General features: G+C 43.7%; 1 long non-coding RNA gene across 1 annotated transcript in view; it reads left to right on the top strand.

The window, feature by feature from the left end:
• Positions 1 to 9,946, top strand: part of LOC114813664 — a 39,916-nt gene extending 29,970 nt beyond the window's left edge. The window contains exon 5 of the long non-coding RNA XR_003761376.1: positions 8,720 to 9,946. This is a non-coding gene — a long non-coding RNA (uncharacterized LOC114813664). The remainder of the gene's footprint in view (positions 1 to 8,719) is intronic.
• Positions 9,947 to 21,978: the final 12,032 nt, after the last annotated feature.

The following is a 21,978-nucleotide window of genomic DNA, read 5'->3' as shown; positions in this document are numbered from 1 at the left end:
CCTTACACTTGGTTTGCTCTCTTTCTTCACCCCTCCCTCAATCCCACAGCACTTGAGTACGTATCCGTAATTGATTTATTTATATTGATGTCATTTTCCCACTCTAGACTGTAAACTCAGTGTGGCAGAGAATGTACCTACCAAATATGTTACATTATGGTAATAGTAACTATTATTATTATTACCATAATGTAACATATTTGGTAGGTACATTCTCTGCCCACATTGAGTTTACAGTCTAGAGTGGGAAAAAGACATTAATATAAATAATCTTTATTTATATTTCTTAAGCACATACTATGTGCCAGGCACTGTGCTAAGCACTCGGGTAGATACAAGATGATCTGTTGGACACAGTCCCCATACCATTTGGGGCTCACAATATTAATCCCCATTTTACAGATGAGATAACTAAGGCCCGGGGAAGTGAAGTCACTTGTCCAAGGTAACAGAGAAGGCAAGTGGCAGAGCGGGGAGTAAAATCCAGGTGTCCTGCCTCCCAGGGCCATGCTCTTTCCACTAGGCCATGCAGCTTCTGTCTCAAATGCTTAGTACAGTGTACTACACACAGTAAGTGCTCAGGAAATGTGAATGATTGATTGTGTACCTATCCGTAATTCATTTATTTATTCATATTAATGTCTGTGTCCACCTCTAGACTTGTAAACTCACTGTGGGCAGGGAATGTGTCTACCAATTCTGTTATATTGTACTCTCCCAAATGCATAGTACAGTGCTCAATAAATACGATTGATGGATTGAACTGAGTGGTGAAGGGAGAGACTTGAGGTAGGGAATTCAGTGAGGCAGCTAATTCAGTAATCAAGGTAAGATATAAGTACTTGGATCAGGATGTAGAGGCTAGAGAAGAATGGGGTGATTCTAGAGATATCGTGAAGGTGAACCAACATATGTGTGTGGAATGGGAGAGATGAGTGCAGGGTAAGTGCTGAGCAAATAACACAGTGACGATTATTATTTGACAATCAAGGAGTATCTTGGTTAAAGTCTAACCAATTTTCTTGCTGCTATTCCCGGTAATTCCCACTCAGAGAGCTACTGCTCACATGCCTGCTGGCACTCCGCCCTACACATTTCACTGTTCCGCAGCAGGTGTCCTCAACTTCTTGTGGGTGTGGGAGTTTGTGATTCAATGTAGATGAGTCTAGCAGAGCTCAGCAATCTAGCTGTATGTAAACTCACCTCCTGGGCTCCAGCCTGAATTCTAAAAAAATTAAAATAAAAAAATTATGGTATTTGTTCAGTGTTTACTAGGTGCCAAGCACTGTTCTAAACACTGGGGTAGATTCAAGGTAAGCAGGTTGCACCATGTGGGTCTCACAGACTTAATCCCCATTTTACAGGCGAGGTATCGGAGGCCCAGAGAAGTTAAGTGGCTTGCCCAAAGTCACACAGACAAGTGGCAGAGCCAAGATTAGAACCCACGACCTCTGATTCCCAAGCCCGTGCTCTTTCCACTAAGCCATGCTGCTTCTAACCTCCCCATCTCATTTTCATCAATGAGAAGAGCATATTTCATCTGGAAGAGAACCCTCAGCATCTCTGGCCAGAAGTAGCAAACTCACTGCATGTCATTAATTAATTGGAGGAGCCGGAACATTTCAGGTTGGGTTGCCCAAGCCAGTTGTAGCCAAGTCAAAGAACTCAAGTAATCTTGATAAATATCATTTTTGATGCTCGGAACGATTTGTTGGATTGTAATTTCTAGTAATTGGCCTTCCCACAAACTGGATCAGTCTGTACCTGAGAAATACATGGAAGGAAGCAATATAATTTCCTACCTGAAACTATCACCTAAACTCTTTTCCTTTATGGTTTTTATTACCAGTCTCTTCAGTAAAGGGCAGCCATGGGAGGGTAAATAAATTTTGAGGCTGTAAATTTGGAGGCTACTTCCAAACCTCTTTTCCTAGTGGGTGGGTGCTTTGAGTTCTTGTCCACATACATATTGTGTTGAGAGCTCTGTAGCTCTGCAGTCTTTAGTGGAGACATTATTCTGAGCTCACACCTGAGGTGAGTTATGAACCATGTAATTCAGCTTTGCCTGCGCTAGAAAGTCCCAGAGGGGTTATCCTGGTAGGTAGACAGTTTGGGGGGTGTAATTTGTTTTTTTTTAATGTTCAATGATGAAGCTGAAAGTGAAAATTTTGGCACTGTGTAAAGTGATTGTCTGAGAGGACAGATGCATGGTTGACAATCCCTTCCACACTAATCACACACACCAATTGCTTTCTTTTTTTGTTGTGCTCCTTATTTCAATCAATCAACGGCATTTACTGAGCCCATACCGTGTTGCAGAGCACCTTGCTATGCTCTTGGGAGAGTCGGTCGATTCGATCCCTGCCCATGGTGCCTGGGTGTTTTCAATCCATCTCTTGTCATTTCAGTTTTCACAAGCACTCAGTTCTAAAAATGGATAAAACACTGGCGTGGCAGTCAGAGGGCCTGGGTTCTAATCCTTCCCCCACCATTTGTCTGCTGTGTGATCTCGAACAAGTCACTTAACTTTTCTGTACCTCAGTTACCTCATCTGTAAATTGGCGATTAAATCCTCCTCCCTCCAGTTTAAACTGTGAGCCTCATGTAGGATAGGGACTCTATCCAATCTGATTATGTTGCATCTACTCCAGTGCTTAATACAGTGTCTGGCACAATAGTAGATGCTTAAAAAATACTATTGAAACAAAAAAGTGAGACATATCATTCTTAATTTTCCCATGCCAGGCTGGTCTGTCTAGTTCTGCCAAAATAACTGAGGTTGTGCTGCATTTTTAAGATGCATCCTCTACCCTCACTGCTTACAGGCCACTTCCACTTCAGCCGATCGCGCATCAGTCGTCTAGATAACCTGTTGCCATTTCTCTTCATTTGCCCAACTCAGTGGAGCTGAGGTTGTATTGAGCATCTCTGGGAGGCTGGTAGTCTGCAGTTCATGACTTTGTTGCCTCTGATCCTTTTTGGTCATTGAGGTTACAAGCAGGGCATAGGTGGTGCTGATGAAAATGTTCAGGGCTAAAGCAGTATTCTCACGACCTTTGGGAAGATTGGATTGGCACAGCCTGAAGCTTAGGCCCTTCAATATTCCCCTCACTTTGTCAATTTTATGACATACGTTAAGACTGTCTACTACTCTGTTTATTCACGCATCATTGGATGATGTGCAGCTCAGGTAGTAGCATTCAGTGACAACTTTCAGCTCCTGATCCTTAATAAAAATCTCTGGATTTGGGTTAGGATTCTCTGGTGCAGGCTGGTGCATAAATTAAGGTTCCTTCCAGTTTATTTTTAGTCCACGGCACTTTGCTGATTCTGCAAAGGGAGTCGTTATCATTTGCAGATCTTCTTGTGTATGTGCTTCCAGAGAAGTCACCGGGGCATAGCAGCTTCTGTAAGACTGACTCAAGGACTTTTGATGCTTCGAGTCTGTTAGGGTGGAAGAGTTTCCCGGAGGACTGGTAATTGCATTTTCAGACAGAGCTGTATATAAAACGCAAATCTGCTATACAGTCGTTACTACGGTATCCCCACAGGGTAGGAGATTGGGGCTAAGACCTGACACCAACAATTTCCTGAAGAATCTCAGAGATGGCAGTTACAATCAACATCATCATCGTCATGATTCTGTCCCTCGTGAAGGAACTGACATATCCGTAAACGTCCACATAATCAAACAATCAATAGTATCGATGAAGCACCTATTTTGTGCAGAGCAGTGTGCAATGTGATTGGGAGCATTCAATAGAATAAATATCCGCAGTCCCTGCCAGAACATAAAATCTAGAAGGGAGACAGACACAAGATGACAGCTAGGAGAAAGTCAGACCCTAGAGAAAATGTATACATAAGTACCATGGGGCTTGTGAATGTGGCACAGAAAGACTGACGTGGCATTTGGGGGTAGGGGTGGTAATGGGTGGGGGGGAGATTAGAGATTAATCAGGGAAGGCCTCAAGGAGGAAGTGTGATTTCAGGAGGGCTTTGAAGCTGGGCAGAGCAGCAGTCAGACTGCTGAGTGCTGTGTAGTGAGAGAGGTTACAGGGAGTGCGTGAGCAAGAACTTGGCAGGCAGAGAAACAAAACTGGGCATAGGTGAACATGATAACAATAATAATAATAATAATGGTATTTGTTAAGTGCTAACTATGTGCCAGGCACTTGACTAAACACTGGGGTGGAGACAAGCAAACTGAGTTGGACACAGTCAGTATCCCACATGGGGCTCACAGCCTCAATCCCCATTTTACTGTTAAGGTAACTGAGGTCCAGCTAAGTGAAGTGACTTGCCCAAGGTAACACACCAGGCAAGGGGCAGAGCTGTGATAAGAACCCATGACCTTCTAACTGCCAGGCCCATGCTCTATCCACTACACCACGCTACGGAAGAACAAAGAGCGTGAGCTGTAGTGTAAAGGAAGAAGAGAGTGAACGGGTAGGATGCCGCCTCTGACCCTGAGAAATTGCAGTCAGGAATCCATCCTCTTCCCCACTTCCTCCACTCTCCTCCCCCCCAGACAGTCAGCACCAGTAATGTACCTCACAACCTTTAGAACAATGGGAGTCTGTGGCTGCTGCTGACCAGGGGTGGGAAAGTGTGTCCTTGAGGTTCCAGGACTTCATCTCGACCCCTGTTGTAGTCTTTAACTGTAGCCACAATGCCCTCGTCCTGGGCATCACAACCAGTTCCAGTCCCACCCTTCCCTTCTCCTCGAACCAACTCCTCTCCTGTTCCCCGCTACACCCCATCTGAATGCAGGCGTTGGGACGCCCGCTCCATTACGGGCAGTCGCCTTCAAGCTAGACCGATTAGACTGTAAGCCCGTCGAAGGGCAGGGACTGTCTCTGTTACCGATATGTACGTTCCAAGTGCTTAGTACAGTGCTCTGCACATAGTAAGTGCTCAATAAATACTATTGAATGAATGAATGGACCTGTTGCTGACTCAGTCCCTGCTCCTCCTTGCAGCTGATCTTTCTCCCAAAGGGGCCTCACCTTCTGCTCCTCTCAAATCTCTAGGAAAGGAAGAGGAATCAGTCTGTCCCAGGGCCTTTTTCAACCATTGGTCCCTTCTGTCCCTTTTACCTTTATCTTCATTGGAGCCAACATCACCTGTCTCTACCACTCACTAAAATTACTGACCCCAACTCCAAAAGCCTGAGCAATTTTGCCATTTTTCTCACCTTCCTTCTCTCTTCCCTTCCTATTCTAATCCTTGGAGATTTCGACATCCATTTGGCAATTCCTGATGGCTCCCCAACTCTCTTGCTTCCTTTCACTCTTGAATTCTGCTGAGCTTCTCTATCCCACCCCTTCTACTCACCAACTTGGACACGCTGGATCTCTTCATCACTAGTTACTTTAACCACCTCTACTCTCTCTAATTTTGAAATCCCTCTCTAGAACCCAAACCTCATAATCTGTCTTCCCTCCCCAATACCTCCTTCCTGGAAAACTGTCCTCACACCACACAGACAGCTCCAATCTTTAGACCCTTTTCACTCATCACAGGCCTCTAGACAGTAAACTGGTTAGGGTAGGGCATGTGTCTGCCAATTCTGTTGCATTACACTCCCTCAAGAGCTTAATACAGTGCCCTTTTCATAGTAAGCACTCAATAAATACCTTTGATTGATTGACTGATCATGCCCAATTTGGATTCCCTACCCAACTGCCCCCTGTTTTGATGCATAAACACTCTTTCCATCAAACTCAATTCCCTCACCACTCCACCCTTCTGACATTTCCAAATCACCAACTCCCAGCCCTGGATCACCCCTAGAGTACGATTCCAGCACTCCTGCACAAAATAAAGCCATCAGGTGTGAACTCCCCAAAATATACCCACTAGCTCCCCAGCTCCCTCCTACCCTGACCCTCATCCATTCTCTCGTCCATATTTCCAGAAAAGATCTTCCACCTGCTTTCAAAATTAACAGCTGTGCTCTGATATAATAATAATAATTATGGACCTATTATGTCCTTATCATGTGCCAACCTCAGTACTAAGCTCTGGGATAGATACACAGTCCCTGCCCAAAACGGGGTTCGCAGTCCAAGTAGGAGGGAGAAGGATTTAATCCTCATTTTACAGATGAAGAAACTGAGGAACAGAGAACTTAAATGACTTGTCTGAGGTCACATAGCAGATCGGCGGCAGAGAGGAGACTAGAACTCAGGTTCTCTGACTCCCAGGCCCCTGCTCTTTCCACTAGATCTCACTGCTTCCCTTATTATTTACATACAACCTATTGGAAGAGTTTGGACAAAAATAGGGAGAGGGGGGATTGACCTTAAGCAGAGTGGGGGTGCAACCTTACATGGAATGTACCCCAAGTCCTGCACACACAATACAAAGATAAACTACAACTCCTTTGAGCAGGGTGAGATGCTTAGCACCACTTTGGGGGTTGAGTTGGGGGGTGGGCAGGGCAGCAGCTGAATTTGCCTGGCTACTATGCCAATAGGTGCTCCTGCTCAAATCACGTGGGGCAACTCCCCTTAGCCCCTCAAAGAGCTTGGACACAGTCTTGCCTACCAAAAAACAATAGTAGGTGGATGAGGAGAGAGGGGAGCTAAAATGAAAGATGGTGTTTCTTGGGGTTTGAATGCCTTAGGTTACCAAAAACTAGCAGGAATTATTCTAAAGGTGATAAACCACTCCTAATTATAAATCTTATATTTGTTAAGCACTTACTATATGCCAAGCACTGTAGTAAATGCTGGGGAAGATACAGTGTAAGCAGATCAAATACAGTCCCTGCCCCACATGGGGCTCACAGTCTAAATAGGAGGGAGAACTTTTACAGTTGAGAAAAACGGGGCCTAGAGAAGTTAAGTGATTTGCCCACGGACACATGGCAGGCAAGTGGCAGAGCCAGGATTAGAATCCAGGTCCTCTGACTCCCGGGCCCATGTTCTTCCCACTGGGCCCCACTGCTTCTTTTCTATGTGCCTAGAGATGTATTTGTATCTATTTCTGCATTTCATCGATGCAAAGGATCCTTGTCTGTTTCTGTACATGAAATCACAGGTTCCGGCCGCAGATATTTAAAGCCGCCAACCACTTAATGCATCCAATAGGTAATATTTTGGAATATGCTGTAATTGCTTTGGTTAAAACCTAAAATATACCTGTTGTTAAATCTCCTCAGCATTAGGAGGGCGAGGAGGCTGTTGTAAAAGGCAGTGCTTCTAAAATGGTCTAATGGGGGATTTCCCAGCTGGGAACATTTCAACTTTCCTCTAATGGGTGTAAGAGCCACTTCAAGCTGGGGAGAGCTTCAAGTTGGACTAACACAGCGGGAACCTCCCTTTTCCTTCAGTTGTCCTGCTGTTTCTGGATACAGAGGAAGACCCTAGTTGCTATCAGACTTTGAATGTTACTCTCTTCTCAGCCAGAACCCCATGTGAAATCAGCTCTTTCAGAGAAGAGGCAGCAGAAAAAAAGAACGCACGGGGCTAGAATTACTCCCTTTCATAGCCAAACTCTTTACCTTTTAGGGAATTGCAAAACATTTAAGATACAGAAACAGAAACAAGAACAGTAATAGCTTTTCAGAGCAGTATTGTCACTGTTCTCCCACTTAGGTTTCTGATCACATCAGATCTCATAAACTCTCTAAAGATATGCATAGCTGGTAATTGAGGAGAGAAATCCACTACCAATTTATTTGCTGTGTGCCCTGTTTCTGAGAGTCTGTGTTTCCCATTGCATGAGGTATACTCTAAATTGACAGGAAAACCACTCCGGTTAGCCAGCAGATCTGTGCTCCAAGTGGAGGCGATGGAGCCAGCCGCGTTGGCCGGTCCTATATGTGGTCGCAAAAATGGGTTACTTAGTTCCACATCCAAAATTAAAACTGGTATTTGATAAGCAATTACTATGTGCCAAGCATTGTACTAAGTGCTGGGAGTAGATACAAGATAATCAGTTCCTACATGGGGTTCACGGAGTAAGTAGGAGGGAGAACGGGTATTGAATCGCCAATGTGCAGATGAGGGACTGTCAGGTCGAAGGTCACACAGGTAAATGGCAGAACTAGGAGTAGAACCCAGAACCTCTGAGTCCCAAGTCCATGTCCTTTCCACTCCATCACTAGGCTTTGTTATTTCTCCAAGGCTTGGGGCGGTGTTAAAGTTAAGTTAAACAGCAATAGAACCAAGATAGGTTGATAGCGTGGCTCAGTGGAAAGAGCCCGGGCTTTGGAGTCAGTGGTCATGGGTTCGAATCCCGGCTCTGCCACCTGTCAGCTGTGGGACTGTGGGCAAGTCACTTCACTTCTCTGTGCCTCAGTTCCCTCATCTGTAAAATGGGGATGAAGACTGTGAGCCCCACGTGGGACAACCTGATTCCCCTGTGTCTACCCCAGTGCTTAGAACAATGCTCTGCACATAGTGAGCACTTAACAAATACCAACATTATTATTATCGAAGGAACCCTTCTCCCGCATAGCAAACCCAAGCATTACCTGTCCATAGCAGTGGTGAAATTCTGAATGAACAATGAAGTCATGCCCTTCCCACCTGTTCTGAAGTAGCAACTAATTGTTTTCAGCAACCGGAGAGGCAAGCGCATTGTGCTGGACTCAATCCCAACACAGTGCAGTGGCCCTCACTAGAGACTAACTGCGTTCTTTTTTTAAACGTCCATTGAAATTAGAATTTTAGTGGGGACTCCCCTCCTTCTGTCGTTTTCTTCACAGTTCCAAGAAGTTTCTGGTGGGCAAATGGATGTACCTGTCTCCTGTGATGGAACCTCAGAGTCCCCACTGGAAATGGAACACATGAGACATGGACCTAAAGAGGAAAAAAAGGCAGATCAAAGCCTGTGGGCTTTGCCCACACCTGAAGAGTGAAAGTATGAACTATTTCACTTCAACTTTAAAAACATGCAACTCATCAGGAATACCCACCCAAACACACACACATACACAGGTTCACACTCAAGGGTGCACACTGGTTTATATCTTGTTCTGTGACTGGAGTTACTACTGTTGAAAAATCACATTTCTAGCACCACCGCCCCCCAAAAAAATTCATTTGAGGGGGGGAAAAGGTCCTCAAAGTGGAACTTCTATTTACTGCTGGAGCATTGGAAGCAACAGCCCCAGCAATGAAGGCCTGGTCCCTCTACAAACAATATCATTTAATGCAGCACTATAGAAGCATTCACTAAAACATATTTTCTTTTCATTGACATGTATGATTGACAATCCCCAACAAAAAACCCCAATAAAACCTATCAAATCATTCAGATCTGTGCCCAAACGGAGTAAGTTCGGCCCATAAAGCGGCCTTGGGAAGGGAAGATAAATCACAGCAGCATTATTTATGAGCACATTCAGTTATGTGCATAATAGCCTATTCTTTCGTTGCTTTTGTGTATAAACATTTCAAAATAGGATTATTTAAAAAGGACCTTGGGATGTACTACCCTGGTTTGGGGGGCTGGAGAGAACTAACCAGGGTGCTGTTGGGCAAAACTCTATTCAAGTGTCAGTGAAAGTTTCATCTAAATTTGGTACAAAATCCTAGTCCAAAAAAGAAATCTGTGCAGGGGCCCATTTGAGTCCCAGGGAGCTTGTTGGGGCTTGTAGGTCTGAAGCACCCATGGTGAATAATTCATGGAGTGAGCTTCTATGCAGAAAAGGCTTAGGAACTGAACATGAAGTTGATTCCTCTTGACGATTCTTTCCCTTCTCTTCTTTGGCGGTGGCTGGTGGGAATTGCGGGCCACAGATGAGGCTGTTGTTTCACAACGGACTCTGCAAGGTCAAAAAGAGAGTGGTAGCAAATGTGATTTGTGATGTGGGGCTCCTACGACTTGTCCATTCTGGGTCTTTGGGAAAGGAGGATCCGTACCCCTTAAGCATTTGATATTCACCCCAACCTCAGCTCCACAGCACTTACGTAAATATCCCTTCACTCTCCCATTTCCCCCATCTGTAATTTTTTTTTAATGCCTGTCTCCTCCTCTAGAATGTAAGCGACTTGTGGCACGGATCTTGTCTAATAATAATAATTGTGGTATTTGTTAAGTGCTTACTATGTGCCGAACACTTTTCTAAGTGCTGGGGTAGATACAAGGTAACCAGGTTGTCCCATGTGAGGCTCACAGTTTAATCCTCATTTTTCAGTTGAGGTAACTGAGGCACAGAGAAGTTAAGTGCCTTGCCCACGGTCACACAGCTGACAAGTGGCAGAGCCGGGATGCGGACTCGTGACCTCTGACTCCCAAGCCCGTGCTCTTTCCACTGAGCCCCCTGCTTTGGGGTGGATACAAGCAAAGTGGTTTGGACACAGTCCCTCTCCCAGATGGGGCTCATAGTCTCAATCCCCATTTTACAGATGAGGTATGTGAGGCCCAGAGAAGTGGAGTGACTTGTCTGAGGTCATACAGCAGACAAGTGGCAGAGCTGGGATTCGAACCCATGCCCTTCTGACTCAGAAGCCTGTACTCTATCCACTATCTATCACCATGCTGCTTCTCTCTATATTCCTGTATTCTCCCAAGTGCTTAGTTCCGTGTGGTGCACACAGTAAGCACTCAATAAATACCACTGATTTACAGTAGCCTAACTAGTACCTCATTATTATTGTTATTATCACTATTATTATTGGTATTATTTCTTCTCATTTGCAGTATATATTTGACTTTTAAGCCTCATTGTTACCTACTACTTGCACTAGCTTCCTCCAAAGTTCTCACTGCTTGGCTTCTCACAAGTCACAGGTATTTGAAGAAGTGAAAAGTCATTCTGGGGAATACTGAAGCATAGCAGGACGATGTCATGACACGTAAGGGGGAGAACGACCGCCCACGGAGGAACTCCAGGAAGTCAGTAGGAAAAAAGAATAAGATAAGAAAAAGAATGAAACAACAAGAGATGAAGTCAAACAAGTCCATGAGGAAAAGGCATAGATGAAATCAACCCGAGTGGTATTGTCAGTGCCAAGAGAATAAAAGTCTAAAGCAATATGAAGCCAATCAAGAGGACAAGAGGAATGCAGATGGGCTAAGACAGCCACTGCAGGCTGGAGAGAAAAGAGAGGACAGAAAGAACAAAAGAGATTAAAATACATGTCAACAGATAGGGAAGAGTGGATAGATTAGACCAAGGCTAAACCCACCATAAGAAGACAAAGAAAAAAATGAGAAAGGAAGTCATGGGATGGGAAGATCAGTGGAAGAGGTCATTTCTGATACTTTGTCAGCCCAACATTTCAACAAGACGGCTGTTGGGGTGAAAGGGGTAAGGAATGCTGAGGAAGGAGGTCTTTATCCCCCAAAGAAGCAGAGAGGGAAAAGGATGAGGTTCATTCATTCATTCAATCGTATTTATTGAGTGCTTATTGTGTGCAGAGCACTGTACTAAACACTTGGGAGAACACAATATAACAATGAACAGATCCAGTCCCCGCCCACAGTGAGCTCACAGTCTAGAGGACAAGTTTAGCTCTCCAATTACCTCTGGTCGTAGTTGGGAATCATTCATTCATTCATTCAATAGTATTTAATGAGCGCTTACTATGTGCAGAGCACTGTACTAAGCGCTTGGAATGGACAAATGGGTAACAGATAGAGACAGTCCCTGCCCTTTGGCGGGCTTACAGTCTAATCAGACAGACAGACAAGAACAGTGGCAATAAATAGAATCTAGGGGAAGAACATCTCATTAAAACAGCAGCATATAAATAGAATCAGGGTGATGTACAACTCATTAACAAAATAAATAGGGTAATGAAGATATATACAGCTGGGTGGATGAGTACAGGGCTGAGGGGATGGGACGGGAGGGGGGAAGGAGCAGAGGTAAAGGGGGCAGAAGAGGGTCTAGCTGTGGAGAGGTGAAGGGGGGCAGAGGGAGCAGAGGGAAAAGGGGAGCTCAGTCTGGGAAGGCCTCCTGGAGGAGGTGAGCTTTAAGTAGGGTTTTGAAGAGGGGAAGAGAATTAGTTTGGCGGAAGTGAGGAGGGAGGGCGTTCCAGGACCACGGGAGGACGTGGCCCAGGGGACGACAGCGGGATAAGTGAGAACGGGGGACGGTGAGGAGTTGGGCGGCAGAGGAGCGGAGCGTGCGCGGTGGGCGGTAGAAAGAGAGAAGGGAGGAGAGGTAGGAAAGGGCAAGATGGACAGCCTTGAAGCCTAGAGTGAGAAGTTTTTGTTTTTTGCAGAGGTTGATAGGCAACCACTGGAGGTTTTTAAGAAGGAGAGTGACAGGCCCAGAGCGTTTCTGCAGGAAGATGAGCCGGGCAGCGAAGTGAAGAATAGACTGGAGCGGGGCGAGAGAGGAGGAAGGGAGATCAGAGAGAAGGCTGACACAGTAATCTAGCTGGGATATTACTAGAGCCGGGAATCTAGACCGTGAGCTTGTTGTGGACAGGGATTGTCTCTATTACTGTACTGTACTTTCCCAAATGCTTAGTACAGTGCCCTGCACGCAGTAAGTGCTCAAAAAATGACATTGAATGAATGAATGAATGAATGAATGAATGAATGAATGAATGAATAAGATCCAAGTGGCTCTTTTCTCCCCACCTGAACTGTGTATCAGGAAGATCAAAACCTGGTCCCCAGCAGCCTTAACAGATAGTCTGCAATCAAATTCTTTCCATCTCACATATATTCTCATTCATTCCCTCTGCAAGGTTGTTATGGACAGAGACTGTGTCTGCTAATTCTATTATATTGTACTCTCCCAAGTGCTTAGTAGAGTGCTCTGCACATAGTAGGTGCTAAATAAATACCACTGACTGTTAATACTGATTCCACCTCACTACCTTTCGGGAATAGACCTCTGACCAGATGATTTTCAAGACCGAGTACGCTTCTGGGGTCTAAGAGGAAGAGTCACTACCAGGCGTTCTGACCTCCCTCCCACTGATCGAAGACAACTACGCATCATTATCCGAAATAAACATTTCCATTTGTTCTTCAGTTGGGCTCCTGCCACTTCCTTGTATAAACCTAATAAAGCAAATAGCAATATTGGCAGCTGGTCCTGGGGCTATAGTACAGGTGCCAGCTCTGGGGGTCCTGCTCACAAAACTAAATTTGTTTTCAACATTTTCAAAACTGAGTGATAATTGATAAAGTAACTGGGATTTCAATTAATCGTCTAGCGAAACGACCGAAACAGAAGCTTATAATTACTCCTAAAACACCAACAAGCAGGTGTGTGCCTTGGTTAAATGTATAACTGTGTCACGGAGCAGATTACATTGAAATCCATAAAAGTCCTCCCAAATTTGAAGATTTAGAAGACTTGGAGTTTTACAACCCTCTTCTCCCTTCAGTGTAAATCCCTCATGCTTCCTTCCTTCAAAAGAAATTTAGGGATTGGTGATTCGGTTGGATTCAAAGGGAGACTTCTAATTAAATGGAAACTTGTGCTCTGCACACAGAAAAAAAAAATCCTTCTTTTCTGGTAATCTTTGCCTTTCTTCTAGCCTATCGACCTTGTCACAGACTTTGGAATGGAACATGTGAACTAGTCTAAGCAGGACTAGTGGTACATCCATCCTAATATTCTCTCTCCACCAAAGACAACTTGACTTTCAGAAGACCTGTACGATGATGATGTTCTACGCATAAGTTCCTTGAAGGCAGGGATCAAGTCTACCAACTCTTTTGTTCTGTACTCCAACACAGAGCTCTGAACACAGTATGTGCTCAATAAACACCATGCAAATATTTCCTCTCTCCAAAAATCTATTTTAATGTCTGTCTCCCACTGAAGACTGTAGGTTTCCTGTGAGCAGGGAACATGTCTACCAACTCTGTTGTATTGTGCTCTCTTAATCGACATCGGAAAGAGTCAAAGGCGGATGATCAAGTGATCGAAACGTTGATCAAAGACAACTGCAGAAACTCAAGTTTTTACTGCACGTAACAATAATAATAATAATAATGTTGGTGTTTGTTAAGCACTTACTAGGTGCCGAGCACCGTTCTAAGCACTGGGGGAGATACAGGTAATCAGGTTGTCCCACGTGGGGCTCACCCACTTTTAATCCCCATTTTACAGATGAGGGAACTGAGGCACAGAGAAGTGAAGTGACCTGCCCACAGTCACACAGCTGACAAGTGGCAGAGCCGGGAGTCCAACTCATGACCTCTGACTCCGAAGCCCAGGTTCTTTCCAATAGAAAACCACTTCTGTATTTATACCAAGAAAACTCAATGGATACGTATATCAGAAAGACTTGATTACAGAAGATGAGATGCTCTGAATAGGGCGGATCCATGGAGTCGCTATGGCTCAGAAATGACTAGATGGCATTTGAAGAAGTTCTTAGCACAGTTCTTTGCTCACAGTAAGCACTCAAGAAATACCACTGATGGATTGACATCCACTTCAAGGTTTAGTAATGCACTTCCTAACATTCCTAGGTTTTCCCTCTAAGCCCTTTACTTTTCCTCTAGTAACCCATTGTGTATCTATTTGTTTCTATGGTATTTGTTAAGGGTTTACTATGTACCCCAGTACACCGAGCACTGAGGTAGATACAAGCTACTCAGGTTCAATGCAGTCCATGTCTCACATGGGGTTAATAGTCTGAATCCCCATTTTACGGGTGAGGTGACTGAGGCACAGAGAAGTGCAGTGACTTGCCTAAGGTCACGCAGTGGCAGAGTTGGGATTAGAACCCAGGTCTTTCTGGATCCTAGAGTCTACCCGTTAAGTCATGCTGCTTCTCAAACACCTCTGGAACCTGCAGATATTTTTGGCCTGCACAACTTCCTGGGGAAACAAACGCCATATGCTTACCACCAACTGTGAAGAAAAAAAATACTTGTCTTGGATGTTTTTGCACCTATAACCTTAAGATTTCAACGGATGCTACCTCACGCTACTGCAATGGGATTGGGTGAACAGCGATTCTAGGTCTGTCCTGGTTATAATTATGTAGATTTTAATCTTAACCCCTTCAACTTTTGTTTTTCCAGCCTGAACGAGAATGTTCAGACGCTTCAGTTTCCCCTCATCATCTTGTTGCTCCACTTGTCTCACTGCGGTCCCAGAGACTTATGCTTTGGGTTGGTTAAGCACTGACTTTGGACGATCTCTAGGAAATCTGCCTAGTGCAGAATGCAACAGCTGGTATTCCAATGGTCTTACCATCCACAGGATGTCCCCTTATTTTTAAACGCCCTCCTACTTAGACAGGGAGCCCCATGTGGGACGGAGACTGTCAAACACGTTTATCTTGTAACTACCCCAGAGCTTAGTTCAGTGCTTGGCACCTTGTAACTGCTTAGCAAATACCATTTAGAAAAAAAAAACCCCTCCCTCATCCCCTTGTATGTCCTGAGATAGATTTTGGTATTTCTTCAAAAGCAGCAACACAAAACATTTTGTATCTGTTTCTATCATCGCTTTTCCTTTTATTTCTACTCCTTCCCCGTCGAGTGCCTCTCGCACTCCAGTCTGACTCATTCATTCAGTCGTATTAATTGAGCGCTTACTGTGTGTAAAGCACTGTATTAAGCACTTGGGAGAGTACACTATAACAGATACATTCCCTGCCCACGATGAGCTTACAGACTAGAGTACGGGGGCTGGGCTAGGACTCGTCTAAGCACACCTCTCTCTGGAACATGAGAGGACAGCCTAGTGCAACAGTGTGGATGGTAAGAGAGTGGCGTGCTTAGAGAAGGGTGGAGTCCTGGAAGAGGAGAAACAAAGGCAGTGATAGCTCAACTGAGGCCCAGAGACGTCCTAGCAGATGGCCAGATGTTTCTGCTACTTGACTAAGCTTTTCCCTACACAAGGCAAATAGACTACTGCTTTAACAGTAAAAAATATTCAGTCAATAAATGCATTTGCTGAGTAGTAGGCTCCTTTGTCTAAACAAAGGACCTTTCTCTTTCCCTATTGCTTCATCCGATTGCCCGACCGAAAACCTGTGTCTGTTTTGTTTGCCTAGGAGAACGCTGGTGCCGCCCTTTAGGATATGGCATCTTCCTTGATTGTTCTGTGAAAGAGCCACACGATAAAACACTTTCTCTCATTTTTGCTTGCAAATAAAACATTTCCTGGAGTGGGTCTTTTCTCACCACCTGAACTGTGCATCAGGAAGATCAAAACCTGCTCCCAGCAGCCTTAACGGATAGTCTGCAACCAAATTCTTTCAATCTCACATACGATATTCTCATTCATTTGCTCTCATTTTCACTCACTCTTTCTCTCCTTTTCATAACCCAATCTCCATCATCATGGATTATGATTCATTTTGCATAAGAGATGACGGGTCTGGGGGGAAGGGTGGTAAAGGGGATAGAGGGGATTGGGCGCCGAAGAGTCCCTGGGTCCCTCAAGTTTGGAAAAGGGACTTGGGAAGCTCTTCTAGAGCCCCAAATCTAGGATGGGAGTTAGACTTAAAAGCCCAGAGACCAAAGCTGCAAGGAAGTGATCGGGCCCCTTTTCTAACACTGAAGCGGTTCATTGGAACCCCACCTTACATAGGAACCTCTCCTCTAGATTTAAACTCACATTTCTAACGCGGTATTTGTGAAGCACTTACTATGTGCCAGGTACTGGACTGAGTGCTGAAGCTGATACAAGCTAATCAGGTTGGCGGAGTCCATGTCCCACATGGGACTCAGCATCTTAATCCCCATTTTACAGTTGAGAGAACTGAGGCCCAGAGAAGTGGAGCAACTCATCCAAGATCACACAGCAGACAAATGGCAGAGCAGGAACTATTTCTGCCAACTCTGTCATATTGTACTCCCCCAACTGTTTAGTATAGTGTCCTGCACATAGTAAGCACTCACTAAATACCACTGGGGATGACCTTTAGCCTTGAGCCCCGCCCTCCAAGGTCGAAAATAGGATCCAGGTGTCTGCTGGGGCCCTGAGACACAAATTCTGGCAGCCATTTTTGATTCACTGGAGTTAGCTGCCTCAAGAGGATTTGGGGCAAGGGAAGAGGGGAGCCTGGCCAAATGCCCACTAGGCCCAGATTCACACCATCTGCAGCAGGAGAGGTTGTGTGCTTATGGATACAGAGTTGTATGTATGTGTAAGTGCATCATTTGGTTTCACGAGTTGGGGGTGGGGAGAGGGGTAGGAAGGGAGGGGATTCATCAAGAGATTAATATTGCAAGAAAGGGAAGCAGTGCTGCCTAGTGGAAAGCACACAGGCCTGGGACTCATTCATTCATTCATTCATTCAATAGTATTTATTGAGCGCTTACTATGTGCAGAGCACTGTACTAAGCGCTTGGGATGAACAAGTCGGCAACAGATAGAGACGGTCCCTGCCGTTTGACGGGCTTACGGTCTAATCGGGGGAGACGGACAGACAAGAACGATGGCAGTAAACAGCGTCGAGGGGAAGAACATCTCGTAAAAACAATGGCAACTAAATAGAATCAAGGCGATGTACAATTCATTAACAACCCCTGGATTCTAAAACCAGCTAGGCCATTTGTCTCCTGTGTGACCATGAGAAAGCAACTTCTCTGTGCTTCTGTTATCTCATCTTGAACATGGAGATTGACCGTGAGCACCATGTGGGACATGGACTGTGTCCAACCCGACTAGCTTCTACCTGTCTTTAAATACCACTAAAAAAATGAAAGAATGCATCGAAGCCCCTCTAGGCTATAAGGTGTTTTTCTCTCAACTGTAATCTCTCTGTCGGTAGGGATAATGTCTACTAACTCTCCCAAGGGCTTAGTACAGTGTTCTGTTCACAGTAAACTCACAAAAAATACCAGTGATTGATTGAGCGATCAAAACAGGAAACTGTCGGGTTCTAATATCTTGATATTCTAGCCACATAATTTGGAAAAAGAAGAAAAAGTACAACCTGTTAATTTCCTATCTGCCTATTGAAAACAATTACTATAGAAGGTCAGTGATCCTTATCAGGAAATCATCCTCTGCTGTTTCTCTCAGTAGGGGACACAGAACTAGGGAAGCTGCTGTGCTTGATTTACTTGGACCCTCTTAATTAATATTTATTTTTAGGTCACTCAGGCCCCAAAAGGATCTCTATCTTGGAAAATTCCGTAATAATTCTCCGAGACAGTGGAGATAGTGGAGAAACCGTGTGGCTTAGGGGAAAGAGCCTGGTCCTGGGAGTCAGAGGACCTAGGTTCTAATCTCAACTCTGCCACTTGACTGCTGGGTGACCTAGGGCAAGTCACTTCACTTATCTGTGCCTCAGTTTGCTCCTATGCAAAATGGGGCCATTCTCCCTCCTACTTAGACTGTGATCCCCATGTGACACCTGATCATCTTGTATGTACCCCAGTGCATAGTACAGTGCTTGGCACGTAGTAAGCGCTTATCAAATGCCAAATTACTGTTATCATCATAATAACAAAAGAAACATCATTCCTGGGTCCAATCAATGATTCCACCATCCCAAGGATATCTGTCTTCAACAGTGGCAGGTGGAACATCATCAACAATATTTATTGAGCACCTACTGGGTGCAGAGTACTGCATCAGACCCTTGGAAATACACTGTGGAAGAAAAAACTCGTTCCTGGACTTAATGAAACTTTCAACCTAATAGACACTTGGATCCTCATCTAACCTCATCAATCAGTCAATCAATGCTATTTATTGAGCCCTTGCTGTGTGCAGAGCACTGCACTAAGCACTTGAGAGAGTTCAGTACAACAGATTTGGTAGACACCTTGCCTGCCCACAATGAGCTTAAAGTCTAGAGCCTCACAGTTAGAGACGAACCATTTAACAATTCTGCTTTTCCCTGTGCATCCCTGATTTCTCCTCATGGAAATGAGCTCTTAATCATCTCCTTTAGAGAAATCGCCTTCAGTTATACGGACAGAAGGTCCTATTTGTCTAAAACAGCAACATAAAGATTGCAAGAATTCTGGAAAGATAATCTGTTATGTTTTTGTCCAGCGTATTTTAGCCTTCGTTATTTGCAGCCTCTTAGTAACGTAGTAAGCTCTTCTCATCCAAGCATTTGAATAAGCTTTTTAAACAGCTCAATGGGGAAGCAAGATGAATCAAGATCATATTTATTCACACCACATGTTCCAGGGCATGAGTTAGTGTTATTTGCAGGAGATAATAGTTTTGACTCTTTCTTCTGTGCATTACTATGGAAACCTCCTCCCCCGGCCCTCCTTCCTACGACCAGGTTGCGGGATGGGGGTAATGGGTGGGATGAGATTAGACAGTAACAGAAATATTCTTGGAAAAATCTTTGAATAGTCCGGGTGAGACATTAAAAAATGAAAATCTGCCTAATGGTCTATTCTGTTGCGGAAGGAAGCCTGATGGATGACAGCTTTATAATCCTCAAGAGTGTAAGTTCATTGTGGACAGGGAATGTGTTTACCAAATCTGTTGTATTGTACTTTCCCAAGTGCTTAGTACAGTGCTCTGCACATTATAAGCGTTCATTACATAACATCGATTGACTGATTTCACGAAATCTTACTTCCAACCAACTTAGAATTAATTACAAAAAATTTTGAAAAAAAGTGGCAGAACACTACAGACGTGATACAAAAATTCCCATTAATGATTCTTTGAAATTGTTATTCAAATAATTTTCTTCTGAACATATGAAAACACACAACATTTGAACTGTGTGAATAACTCAAATGTGATCAATATACATATATATAGTATACACTCAAATTTTTGTATGGTGTCTTTATAATGGTCTCATACTTTTATGTATATTCAGTACACATTCACTAAAAGTGACACTATGTGATGTTTATGTTTACTTAAGTTATAGAAATATTGTACAGACAAATAGGCAGGATTATATTGCCTTTGTGACTATACAAGGGAAGGATTGGAAAACGTGTAAAATGAGTAATAATTGTAAACAATTGGAGAAAGTAGAATTTTGCTTGCTCGCTTAAGGTACGCACAATTCCTAAGTAAAGTAGAGAAAATATAATAATTTTCATATTTCCTGCTTAAGGAGATTTTCAAAAAAGAAACGGCATTATAAGTAGTGATTTTTTTTTCATTTTCAAACTTCATTCTAAGGAAACTCTAATTTAAATGGCAAAAGGCATTACAAGTTCTAAAAAAATCATGACTGTGGAATTGCCAAAGTGGCTTCATGAAATAACTTCATTTACCCTTCTTAGACATAACACATACAGAGTTTGTGCTATATATACTTGTATATTTTTACTGTATGTGTGTGCGTGTGCGCGCACACACATATGCATTTAATGGTATTTAAGTACTTACTACATGCTAGGCACTGTACTAAGCACTGGGGTACTTACAAGCTAATCAAGTTGGACACAACCCATATTCCACTTGGGGCTCGCAGTCTTAATCCCCATTTTCCATATGAGGGAACTGAGGCACAGAGAAGTGAAGTGACTTGTCAAGGTCACACGGCAAACATGTAACAGAGCCGGGATTAGAATCCAGTCCCAGCCCCGATACTTGTAACTTCTTGAGTCTTTCCATCAAATGGAGCACAAAGATATGTTTTTCACCCTAGTTTTCCCAAATACCTTGACTTAAAAACCCATAAGCCCTTTGCCTAATGACTTGTCAACTTGTAAAATATATTTAGGAACAGACTGTACAATTCACCTAAAATCTAGTTAATTTTGAGTAATGACTGGATTTGACTCTAACCATTACGCAGACTTACATTATTGCTTGCAAATGCCTAACTTTCCCCCGACTTGAAGTTACCAAGCATTTTAGAGGCATGTGAACACAAAAGGAGTGTGCTACTTAGCTCTTCTGCTCTAGTTGTTGCCTTGCCTGACATCTGAAAGTGGCACAGGAAATAATCCAACAGGGTAGAAATCAACTCAATTTGTCAAGGTCTGAGCAATCAGCATTCTTAATGAAAACTGCTTCAGGATATGGTATTTGGAGGCCCTTAAATTTAAAAGTAGTTTAATTTTGATATGCCTGAGATACCTAGCGAAGCTTCCTGTTGCCCTCAACATTTCAGGGAATGTCAATGAGAAGAGAAAGGTAACAAGGAGTTAGAACTCCCATTGTTACTTACCTACTTAGTCATAAATGCCACTATTCTTTCAAAAACCCCTGTGTCTCCCCCCCAATAGAAAGCATGCTTTGCTCCTCCCAAACCTGGCCGCCTGATTTCCCTGCTACCAAATATTTAAATTAGCCGGTGTCCTGTGCTGAATGGCAATGCATATATAACCAGTCTTCAGTAATAAAGACACTTTTATGGGTGGAAGATTTATCTTTTTTTTACGACGCAAAAGCAAAAATCACATTGTATATTTCTAACAGATATTACCGCTTACACCTGGTATATGTAAATCACAGTGGTACAGGATGACATTACAGAGCAGCAGAGGGTCACTTGCTTTACACAATCGTCAATAGTTACAACCATGGGAGTCCAACAATAGATGAGTATATAATGTGTTCTGAGCTACAGGGCTCAGATAATTTACTGAATCTATTCCAGCTATTGAGTCGTCACAAAAAAAACTGTCAGGCTGATAGTGTTCTATCAAATCGGCATGATGTAGCAAACACACATATAAAGCACCAACCACACCCAGTCTCCATCAACACTAGTAAAATGGGCAGAGGGAATTATATCCTCCTAGACAGATGACTAACCCTCATGGCATCAGATTCAACCCCCAGTTACCATTAAAAATAAATGACTCTATAATAGGTCTCTTGAAAATCTAACGATTCTAAAATGCTAGAAGACCTTCAAGCACAGCCCAAGTCATATCTACCTCTGGCTAGGGCAGATCTTGATTGTTTCTGCCTCTGAGGCTTCTGGGGATCATCCATCCAAACCAATCACAGAGGGAGGAGTCTTTTGAGCTTCCCAGGAGCACAGAAGCAATCTCTCGGCTGAGTGATTTTCTGATTTGCCAGGAGCTTTTTCTCACTTTGTCTCCTATGATGGGTTACATAAGAAGATCCATGAAAGTATTCAGGAGCAATGTCAATTCCTTAGGGTGAGATCAGCCAATGAAAAACAG

The sequence above is a fragment of the Ornithorhynchus anatinus genome, chromosome 8 (genome assembly GCF_004115215.2).
Source record: "Ornithorhynchus anatinus isolate Pmale09 chromosome 8, mOrnAna1.pri.v4, whole genome shotgun sequence".
NCBI lineage: Eukaryota > Metazoa > Chordata > Mammalia > Monotremata > Ornithorhynchidae > Ornithorhynchus > Ornithorhynchus anatinus.
Note: the sequence above shows the minus strand (reverse complement) of the source record. Positions and strands in the feature narration are given on the sequence as shown.